The following is a 12,224-nucleotide window of genomic DNA, read 5'->3' as shown; positions in this document are numbered from 1 at the left end:
ATGAGACTTGGTGGTTTTTCTGCTGGTCTTGACGGGGCTCACTCATGCATGTGGGGAAAACCCTGGTCAGACAGGCAATTCTGCCCCTGTGGGTTTGACGGGTGGTTGGTTGGTTGGTGGTGATACAGATATCTGGGCCGCATGCTTCCCATCTTCCAAAGACCAACCTGAGCCTATTCACATGCTAATAGCAGGCTAAAACAGCAACAAAAGTGGGAGTTGTAGAACTTCCAGAAGCCTAGGTTTGAAACTGACACAGTGTCTTTCCTTCCATGTATTATTGTCCAATACAAATCACCAGGGCAGCCAGATCCAGAGATAGGGAAATTGACTTCACTTCTTCATGGAAATTGATATAAGGTATTGTTGCCATTTTTAAAATCTACCTGTAGCATAAAGAAAAACTTGGCTTGTCTTTGTCCTTAGTTCTTGGGGAAATAACCTCAAAATCTTTGGAATTCCCTGTGATAGGGATGTTTTTTTTTGTTGTTGTTATTTATGCTGGGCCCAAGACTACACATGATAGTTTTTATGACAGTGAGATCACAGGGTGTGGTCAGCCACAGCTGCAGTCTTAGATTGGGGGTTAGCCGCAACAAAAAACCTGATCTTGTGATTAGGGGGTTGGGGCTTTGAACCACACCATATCAGCCCCATATCAGCCTACCTGCCTAACTTCTGTCAGCTGCAGATTGAGTTCAACCATGTAGACACTGATTTTATCAATCATGCCTTTGTAATAAGACCCCAAATGTACTCGGGACGCTTAAAACCTGGGACAGTTTGCACAATGATAAGACACATCTTAGTGCAGGGTGGGTGATGTCTTTTGACTCCATAAGGAAGACACAGAAGCTTAAGTTTGAAACCCTCCCAGACTTTACCCTTTGCATCTCTTCTTTTGGTTTCTCCTTATTGGTATCCTTTTACTATTATAAAGCTATAATATTAAATATAGTACTTTCAGAGAGTTCTGTGTCATTGTAGCAAATTATTGAACCCCTAAAATTGTAGCCAGTTTGTCAGAAGTACTTGTAGCCTGCACCTCCAAACTTGTGACTAGTGTCTGAGTGAAGGCAATCTTGTAGAGGATTGCCCTTAACCTGCAGTGTGTGGCCTAATCATGTAGAGTCAGAATTGAATTGAATTGAGTTACTGGAAATATATACAGTTGGTGTCAGAAGCAGTTGGATGTTTGAAGAGGTTTTTGCAAAATGTATATACCACCACAATCAAATTGCCTTAGTGAAGAATAATAAATTGTACCTGAAGCAGTTAGCTCCCAGAATTCTCACACCCCCACTACCACATCTCCTTAGTAGAAGTCCTTCCATGCAACCTTGGAATAAATACTTTTCCCCATCTGCCCTTTGCTTCATTGACTTGTGTTTTCCACCCTCCTATCAGAGATGTAAAACCTGTCATGTTCCTTTCTCCCATCTGTTATCATCTGTCCTCTGTTTCATTCATTCAGAACTTAAATAGAAAGCACTGCTTGGCTAATACTCAGTTCATTCAACTATATTACTAGTTAATAGTGATTTCCATCTTGGATTGCACTGGTAAGGTTGTTTGGGCTTTCAGTTTCCAAAGTGTGCATGAGGGCAGAATTTCAAGCAAAGTGGTTGTACCAGGGAAAGAAAAATGTGGGACTAAAGGGTACATTTAATATCTTGGAAATGTAGACACATTCTTTCTATTCATAAATTCTTCTCTGTTCCCAGGTCCCAATTCTCATGATGATGCTATGACTTTCAAGCAATAATGGCATGTGTTACAAAAAGCTTTTGCCATCTTCACAAATAGACCTAGGAAACCTCCAATGCACATGTCATGGAGGTCTAGAATACCTGGTGAATCCAACAACCAAATTTGTTGTTGTTCTATAGGATTATTTTGCATCCTGTAGACCAAGTATCTAAAGACACAACAAAGCAGATTAGAATGCAATATGAAGAGGCCAGCTGGGTTGATAGGTTGAGGTTGGAGCTGGCTGGCTGACTGCTTGAAGCCAACATATCATAAATGAGAACATAAAGAAATTGCTGGTTTGTTCAAGGTCACTGAGAAGATAGCAAAGTCCGGCCTACCATCTAGATATCCTGGGTCTGAGGTACTCTTTATTGTGCAAAGATGAGAAAGGCTGGCTGCAGGAATAATAGTGAATAAGTGGGGAATGCAATGGAAACCATACGGGTAAGGTAATCAGAGAATACACCTAGACAAGTATTCCTCATTTAAATTAGGGACTATATGAGGTATAATCTCACTCCAGAATGAGAACTTTTCCTACTTTGGTGGTTTAACAAATTCAAAAAGTGAAGAAGAACAAGATAGCATCAGCCATGAATAATATAAGCAAACTCACCAAAAATAATGGTAACAAAGTTACTTTCTCTACTTGCCAGAAATATTTTTGATCCATGACCCAGGATTGTGTATCTTTGTCTGATGGATTAAATATGGACAACTTGAGAATTAGAGTTTATTCTCCTTCCTGTTGAATTTGTGCTGGCCCTTTTACTGCTTCCCTGCAGAATGAAGAAGTAATGTTACACCAATCCCAGGCATAGCCTTTACAAGGGCTTGAAGATACTGCTTCTTCTCTTACAGAACACTTTTTCTTGGTATTCTCTCTCCTGGAACCCGGCTGCCATGCTATGAGAATCTCAAGCGATAGAAATGGTCTGAGAGTAGGCACAACAATTCCTGCTAATATGAATGCTGGCCATATGGGTGAACCATTTTTGATATTCCAATTGAATAAATATACAATTCTAGTCAACATCACATGGAGCAGAAACTCTTCCCACTGAACCAAGGCAATCCAAATAATTATAAAAGATAATAAAGTGGTTCTTGTTTTAAGTTACTAAATTTCAGAGTGGTTTTTTATTCAAGAACAGATAAACAAACATAAATTAGTTCCTGGAAGTATGATGCTATCTTAGTAAAATGTAAGGATGTGACACCGGCTAGGCATTGAGTGGACAGCAGAATGTGGTAGGACTTTAAGGAGACTGTTAGAGAAGAAAGGAAGGGCAGGGAGGAAATTCTCTTTTGAGGCAGAAAGAATAGTAACCCATGTTATACAATGGTGAAAATGTTGGCAAAACTGTCACCTAAGATAATGTAGAGAGTAGGATATATACCTAATGAATTCGTGGATTTAGCTAGAAGATTTATAGCCAGTGTTGAAGGTTCCCACTCCTTTCTTTCCAAATAGAGAGGAACTAAAGAAAGGACTCTTCAGTTTTCAAGCATAATCTAGAGGAGTTTTTCTGAAATAGGACTTGTTCAGTTAAAAAAAATAAAACTTTCTCATTCCTAGTCATTTCCAGAAAAAGATTTCCAAAGTAAGAAATGGCCTTAGGGCAAAAAATCAAAATCCAGGACACTGCCCATAAAATGTAATCTCAGGATCAAATCTTAAGGATGTACCAGTGAGACCCTTGGTTAGCATTTTAGAAAGATGTAAAGTCCTATTTCTTAGCCAGAAAAAAATAATTAAAAAGGCTTCTAATTCTGTCAAGGACAGTTATCTTAGATCTTCTCATTAGAAACCAATACTTCTAAAAATCACTAGACTCTCATCTCAAGGTAAGAAGGGACCAGTCTCAGGATGATTTGTGGGTTTACACTCTTGGTTAATGGGTTAATGTAGGCTTTGGCTTTTGGAGTGAATTAAAACTGAAACATAGAAAACCCACACAGTTTTAAGAGGAATTTTATATGCTAGAAATTAATGAAACAGAGATGGCTTAGAACAAAAAGAAAATACTGGTTTTCCAAGTTTCTATTCAAGAAGCCCACTAAGACACTGATCAGCTGCAAACCTGGTTATTTCTTACAGAAGAGGAAAGCTGACATGCAGGGCACAGCCCAGATCCCAAAGAGTAGATTCAAGAGCCATGGAGAACCATTTCCAGGATGCAGAACCGGGATCTAATAAAATAGTTGCCAACATACACCTAGCTTGATTTCAGAATTGCTATGGACAGTTTCTATGCCCCCTATTTCCCAACTTCCTTTTCCCCAATGAACAAAATAGTGTGCAAATTTTCAAGAATTTCCTGAGCTGGTTGGTAGATTGAAATTGGCTGTGGTGGCAGTATTTACGACACAAAACAAACAAATGACACAAGTCAGCATTCCCCTCGCTCCCAGAGGGTTAGTTGGTAACAATTTACTAGCACACCACTGGATGGGAGAGTGAAATATGTATGGTTCTACTGTCCCTGTCTCATCAATATATATTGAGTACATGGGTACGGGGTGGGGGGGGGTCATATAATTAATTCCTGTAGTTCTTAGGGCTTTAAATCGAGAAGAATCATACCCCAAAGCATCATCTGCACCTGGATCATATTTAGATGACAAGCTCCTGCTCTTAGAGTCATTTCAGATAATAGAATTCTTCTGAAGGTCTATGATAAGTGGTGAGTATCTTTTGCAAATAAAAGTAATGGGAATAATTTATCACTAGTGGGAAGAAAGTGGATGTTAAAGAAGTCCACAACTGCTTTTTTTGGTCCTCTTCCTCTTGAATCTGGCTGACCCTGTGGTTGTTGAGCCAATAAAATGTGACAGAAGTCACACTGAGCCTTAAAGGAGTTTGATATCTTTGTCTTCCTTCTTGTTACAACTCTTATTTTGGGGGACCCTACTTCTTAGAACCTAGTTGCCAGGCTGTAAAGAGCTGTCAAAACCAAAACAAACAGAAGACAAACCTTCCTGGAACAAGGTTAAACAGGGAAGGATGATGTTATTCAGGGGCTGCTATAGTGAGGGGAAGAGAGTAAAGCTCATTGAAACAAAGAACAGCCAGTTTTTAAAGCTGAGAATGGACTGGAGGAAAAACCCTGGAAGATAGTGAGGGAGGTTAATCACTGGGAGGGTTGATAAATTTATTGAGGTTGTGATTAGGTCATCTAGAGTATCTATAAGGACTTGGAGAGAGCAGATAAAGGAGATAAAGAACTGCCCAGTTAGGTGTCCTCAGGTGCCTAGGTAGTCAGGGTAAGAGGGAGACGGAAAAGAGACCTCAGGAGTGAGATTGATACATAGAATAGCTACAGTCTGAACTTGTCCTTTTTCCTTTTTAAATCTTGGCTCCAAGTTGATTTTCTCTGCAATTCCATAGCTGCAAGATTAGCTTCAAGGTAGTCAGGTTAGAGGAAGGAGAGGTTAGGTGTCCATGAAGATTGAGGCTGGCAACTTGGTCAAGAGAATAAAAAACTAGTCTTGGTCAAAGCCCAAGCCATAATGATAAACCATGTGTAAGTGCTCTGATTGACAGCCCCTGCTGAGATTTCAGATAACAAACACCATCAGTCATCAGCTTTATGAATAAGCCATCTTGGGTTTATTAAGACCTTAAATAAATGTAACAGTAGTCAATATTATAGGGAGCAGAAGAACTGCCTAACTGGGCCTGGTCATATTACAAAATTGAGGAAGACAACAGATTGATTTTTTTGTTTGTTTTTTGCTATACAATTCTGGAGTGGATTGTTATGAAGGAGTAGATAACCAAAACAACAAGCAAATTAAAAGTTGAACTTTTTCAGTTTACACTGATGGGGAAAACAAAAACAATTACTGCTCCAGGTAGATTTTATAATTTAATCTCTAGTTTTTCAGATAAAAGCACTAGCATCTTAATAGGGATGTAGCAACTTTCACAAGGTTATCAATCTTGTTGGTATTTGAACTCAACTGATTACTCCTATTTTCTAATCTTTTCTAACATTTATCCCATCTTATCTGGCTTTTTGACCATTTCAGACATCTCATAAAGTTTACAGAATATTAGCAATTTTTACACTGATTCTACCTTTCGACCTCAATGTTGCCCTGAAAATCATGAAAACTCAACCACAACTTGGGTCAGCAATGCAGAAAATATGTTAGGACTTAAACATTTGTATCATTCCATTACCTCTTCTTGTAGCATTTCGCATGTTGCAATAGACACATTGCAGGTGTTTAACTTGAGATTAACATTTGTCGTATCATCCTCTCTCTCTCTCTTAGTTATCTAAAGCAACACGTGTCCAGATAGACTCATTCATCTCTCAGTATTTAACAAGTGTTTAATAGCTTTCTTCTATGTGTAGGACATTGTGCTAAGCAGAAAGTTGATGTAGAAATATGAAGTAAATATACTGAAATTCATTAGGAGTTCTGGGAAAAAAGTATGTTTGAATTATACATGAAAATAGAAATATGTTCATATATGCAAATGCAAATGCAACAACATTGCCTATGAGCAGTGACAAAAAAAATAAAAGAATCATGTTATGCTTCTTGTGAAAAATTTCATTGATTACCAGCAAAAACATGTGCACAACTACTATATAACCACATGCACACACATACACACCCATATATCCATACACACAGCCTATACAACTTTTTCTGAATTATGAGAGTGACTAAAGGGTCCTTTTTCAAGTTGCAAAAGTTGAGGAAATGTTTTGCCCATCAATATCTCAAAACCAAAATGGAAAAAAATTCCTACTTCAGAGTTGACAGCTGACTGAAACACCATGAGGGATTGTCTCCTACTAAGCCCTGAGATGGAAAAGAAGGGAAGAAGGAATATAAATTACCTGAGCCCAGGATAAATTGCTTCTGAATTGTGGCTATTAACTCCATCATATTGTTTGCTGGTTCCCACCTAGGATCAAGCAGGCTTTTCAAGTTACAAATAATCTTAAGGTATTGAATATAAAGCTTACTTCCTTCTATATTTCCAGACAATTAAGCTCAAATTTCCTCCAAAAAGTTTTTCTTGACTCCCCTCATCCTCTTTAAAGCACTGCTTGTTTTAAACATCAATGATGCATTCATACACTTGAATTTTATTTTCAATAATAATAACTCATTAAATAGTCACCATGTTCCAGGCACAATGTACATGTATTAACTCATTTGATATTTCCCTAAATCCTACAGATTTAGCAGATAAGGAAACTAAGGCAAAAAATTTTAGATAAATTTATCAGAATCTTCTATTACAGGAAATTCCACTAAGGTTTACCACAATAATTCTCAGTGAGTTCATTTAGTAACAAATACTTTTATTACCAAGAGTCAGATAAGATAACTGTGGATCTAAGAGGCTAAGTAATTTGTCCAAGTTCATGCTGGTAGGAGGCAATGAAGCCTGGATTTAAATCCAGGTCTGTTTGACTTGAAAACTTGAACTATTTTTAATACACTATAAAAATTTTGAAGAATAGTAATTGAATTCCTCACATTATAGTTTACCTTAGATGATTACCACATATGAATGAATGAATGAGAACAGATTAAATGGCTAAATTTGGATATGACATTAGAGGTAGATGCATGTAACTGTGGATAGTTTAACCAAGTTATCCTTTACAAGCTCTTCTTTTTTTGAGATTCCTTGAGAATAATAAAATTAAGTCATATGAACAGCAGAATTCTTATTTGATTGCCTGAGCTAAAATGCCTTGAGGCAGAGGTTTAACAAATGTGATAATGCAGTCAATTTGTAGCCAAGTGAAAATATGCTGGGCCTCCAGGACATCCTAGTATAGGGCTTTTCAGGATGCAGTAAAGATCAGTTTTTGCTCTTTTTACTTTTTTGTATAATGGGGCAATTTTAGAATGAAGATCTGATGTCCACATCGAGGCAATTCATATTTCTCATGGAGAAGACCTTATCTAGGGGTGAGTGAGTATGTTATTGGTGTGAGCTTTTCCCTTTATTTTCTTCAAACATATGTTATTGTGGGAGATGGAATTAAATTCCATATGATGTAAGGGAAAAAACTAACGAACTAGGGATTTTGAAAGCTGATGTCTTTTCTTGCTTGGGAAATTTCTCTGAAAGTTTACATGACGTTTAGATGAGTAGTTAACCACTCTATGCTTCTCTTTTAACAACTAAACAGAAAGTGGGTTGCCCTAGATTATCTAGAATTTCCATTCTTTGCAATTTTGCTGTGGTTGAGAACATAAGCTTTGAAATCAGGAAGTTCACAGTTGAAACACTTACTCTGCCATTTCCATCTGATTGATCCTGGACAAATTCTTAACCTCTCTGGATCTTAATTTATTCATGTCTAATATGTTGGTAACAACGGTTGTCCCATTACATGCTGGGAGAATGAAAAAAGAGGTAATGACACTAAAATGCTTGTCTTAGTGCCTGGTCCATAGTAAAGACTCAACCAATTATGTCTATTATATTGTATTATAACATAATTACTATTGTTAATTGAAAGTTTAAATTTCCGGTTATTTAAAGTGAATGAAGTATAGGGGTCTTAAAATCTTTAAAAGGAAGCCAACTATAGCATTTTCTTATCTCCAGCTAAAATAGTTTAGTGACACAGGTAAAATGAGTATTTTCTTTGTACTTAGATTCAGTTTAAACCACCACTCCCTATTGAGTGTGAAAGATGAAATAAAGAGCAAAAATATTGCATTGTGAATAGCTGAAGTCCTCCTGCTAAAAATTCTAGATTTCACCCATTGATCACATACATATGTTGCTAGTACAAGGGAAAATTAAGCTGATTTTTAAAGATATATGATTAGGTAGATGTCCCTGGAAAGTTTCTGATGCACACTAGATTTAGCAAACTGAATAAATATGTCTAGATCCTTAGTGTGCACACATGAAAAGATAAGAAGAGAATAAGTGGGACACACACATAATATAGATCTTCACTTGAGAAAATTGTTTCCAATATATCCCCAGTTTGCTATTCTAAACATTACAAATGAAGAACATAGTGCCTGAAGGGAATTTTAACTTTCTCCCTTCCTTTGATAATGCCCATACATTTCCCCCATCTTCCCAAGCAGCAAATGTCCTCATTGAGTCATTCATATTTTGTTTACATATTAAAAAAAAGAAAGGAGGAGGAAAGGAGAAGGAAAAAAAGGAGGTAGAAAAAGCAATCTGACATTTTTGAATTCATAAAACATTTTTCCAGCCAGCAGTTTACTTAATTTGTACTGATGTGTACGTACTCCATTTAGATCAGCATTTTTCAAAGTTGTTTTTATTTTTTTTTCTTCTTACCACCCATTAGTGATGGCATGCCCATATGCTAAAGGCTCTTATGGGCATTTGGCCAATTACAGAGTACTGCAATTCTACCCAAGAAATATATATCAGAATGCAAGTGAGTGTTGAGGCACTTTTATCTATATTTAAATCACTTGCAAACTTTAGGGGTTTATTTATATTTGACAAGTTACCTGTGTTGCAAATTGAATTCTTACCGTGCTATATTTTTTACATGAATTATCATATTCACTCCTGCAACGATCCTAGGAGGCAGGGATTTTTTTTTTTGTGCCATAAATAACCAGCTGTTCTCCTCTTGTACAGTATATGTATTAGATACTAAAATAAATTACCACAAAGTCACTGGTTTATAATAACAGAGCTTCATTCTCTCACAGTTATGAAGGACAGAAGCCTGAAGTCAGTTTCATCAAACTGAAATCAAGGTGTTGCTGGAGATAAGGCCACTCTTCCTCCAGAAGCTCCAGGCAGAATCTGTTCTTTGCCTTGTCAACTTTCTGGTGGCTGCTGGCATTCCTTGACTTGTGGTCACATCACTCTAATATTTGCCTCCATGGTCATTGTTCTGGTTTGAAACTGTTGTGTGCCCAAGAAAAGTCAGGTTCTTTCAAATCCGATCCAGTCTTTTGGGGGCAGCCATGTTCTACAATCCTGATTTAATATTATAAGTTGAACCTTTTGATTAGGTTGTATCTATGGAAATGTGGCATACCCAATTGTGGGTGTGAACTTTTGGTCAGATAAAGATGTGACTCTGCCCATTCAAGGTGGGTCCTGATTAGTTCACTGGTCCCCTTTTAAAAGTGGAAACATTTTAGAGAGAGCTCAGAAGAAACATAGACATTTGGAAATGCAGAAGCTCCAGGACACGCCAGGAGCTGCAAGAGCTGACAGAAGCTAGACAGAAACAAGATCTCAGCAGACATCACCATGTGCTCCCCCATGAGATGATAAGCAAGCAAGGGCCAGATGGATCCATAGGGGGCTGAGAGAGTTTGAAACCAGAAGTCAAAGGATCAGCTGATGCTAGCACGTGGCTTCCTGGATGACAGAGAAATCCCGAATGCCATTCAGCCTTTCTAGAGTTAAGGAATCTTTCCCTGGAAGCTTTAGTTTGGACATTTTAATGGCCTTAGAACTGTAAACTTCTAACTTAATAAATCCCCTTTATGAAAGCTAACCCATTTCTGGTATATTGCATTCCAGCAGCATTAGTCAACTAAAACAGTCACATTGCCTCTTCCTCTATTAGAGCCCATGTATGACTGGATTTGGGGATCACATGGATAACAGAGGACAATCTTCCCAGGTCAAGATCCTCAACTTAATCATATATGTAAAATCCCTTTCCGTTATAAGGTGAAATTTACATTTTCCAAGGATGAGGACTTAAAGTCTTTGGATGGTCATCATTTAACCCACTGTAATATATATCTGAACCTCAAAAGCAGTAGTTCTGTCAGAATTTACATTTCCCAGATCTCCTCACATCTATTTTTTTTTAGCTCAGATGCAGCTTCATTCAGTGTTTTAACATGATTACTTTACAATTAGGTATTATTGTGCTGTCCATTTTTGAGTTTTTGTATCTAGTCCTGTTGCACAGTCTGTATCCCTTCTGCTCCAATTACCCATTATCTTACCCTGTTTCTAACTCCTGCTGGACTCTGTTACCAATGACATATTTCAAGTTTATTCTCGAATGTCCATTCACATCAGTGGGACCATACAGTATTTGTCCTTTAGTTTTTGGCTGGACTCACTCAGCATAATGTTCTCTAGGTCCATCCATGTTATTACATGCTTCATAAGTTTATCTTGTCTTAAAGCTGCATAATATTCCATCGTATGTATATACCACAGTTTATTTAGCCATTCTTCTGTTGATGGACATTTTGGCTGTTTCCATCTCTTTGCAATTGTAAATAACGCTGCTATAAACATTGGTGTGCAAATGTCCGTTTGTGTCTTTCCCCTTAAGTCCTTTGAGTAGATACCTAGCAATGGTATTGCTGGGTCGTATGGCAATTCTATATTCAGCTTTTTGAGGAACCGCCAAACTGCCTTCCACAGTGGTTGCACCATTTGACATTCCCACCAACAGTGGATAAGTGTGCCTCTTTCTCCGCATCCTCTCCAGCACTTGTCATTTTCTGTTTTGTTGATAATGGCCATTCTGGTGGGTGTGAGATGATATCTCATTGTGGTTTTGATTTGCATTTCTCTAATGGCCAGGGACATTGAGCATTTCTTCATGTGCCTCTTGGCCATCCATATTTCCTCTTCTGGTAGGTGTCTGTTCAAGTCTTTTTCCCATTTTGTAATTGGGTTGGCTGTCTTTTTGTTGTTGAGTTGAACAATCTCTTTATATATTCTGGATACTAGACCTTTATCTGATATGTCATTTCCAAATATTATCTCCCATTGTGTAGGCTGTCTTTCTACTTTCTTGATGAAGTTGTTTGATGCACAAAAGTGTTTAATTTTGAGGAGCTCCCATTTATTTATTTCTTCCTTCAGTGCTTTTGCTTTAGGTTTAAGGTCCATAAAACCACCTCCAGTGGTAAGATTCATAAGATATCTCCCTACATTTTCCTCTAACTGTTTTATGGTCTTAGACCTAATGTTTAGATCTTTGATCCATTTTGAGTTAACTTTTGTATAAGGTGTGAGATGCGGGTCTTCTTTCATTCTTTTACATATGGATATCCAGTTCTCTAGGCACCATTTATTGAAGAGACTGTTCTGTCCCAGGTGAGTTGGCTTGACTGCCTTATCAAAGATCAAATGTCCATAGATGAGAGGGTCTATATCTGAGCACACTATTCAATTCCATTGGTCGATATATCTATCTTTATGCCAATACCATGCTGTTTTGACCACTGTGGCTTCATAATATGCCTTAAAGTCTGGCATCGCAAGACCTCCAGCTTCGTTTTTTTTCCTCAAGATGTTTTTAGCAATTCGGGGCACCCTGCCCTTCCAGATAAATTTACTTATTGGTTTTTCTAATTCTGAAAAATAAGTTGTTGGGATTTTGATTGGTATTGCATTGAATCTGTAGATCAGTTTAGGTAGGATTGACATCTTAATTATATTTAGTCTTCCAATCCATGAACACGGTATGCACTTCCATCTATTTAGGTCT

The sequence above is a fragment of the Tamandua tetradactyla genome, chromosome 2 (assembly GCF_023851605.1).
Source record: "Tamandua tetradactyla isolate mTamTet1 chromosome 2, mTamTet1.pri, whole genome shotgun sequence".
Classification (NCBI taxonomy): domain Eukaryota; kingdom Metazoa; phylum Chordata; class Mammalia; order Pilosa; family Myrmecophagidae; genus Tamandua; species Tamandua tetradactyla.
Note: the sequence above shows the minus strand (reverse complement) of the source record.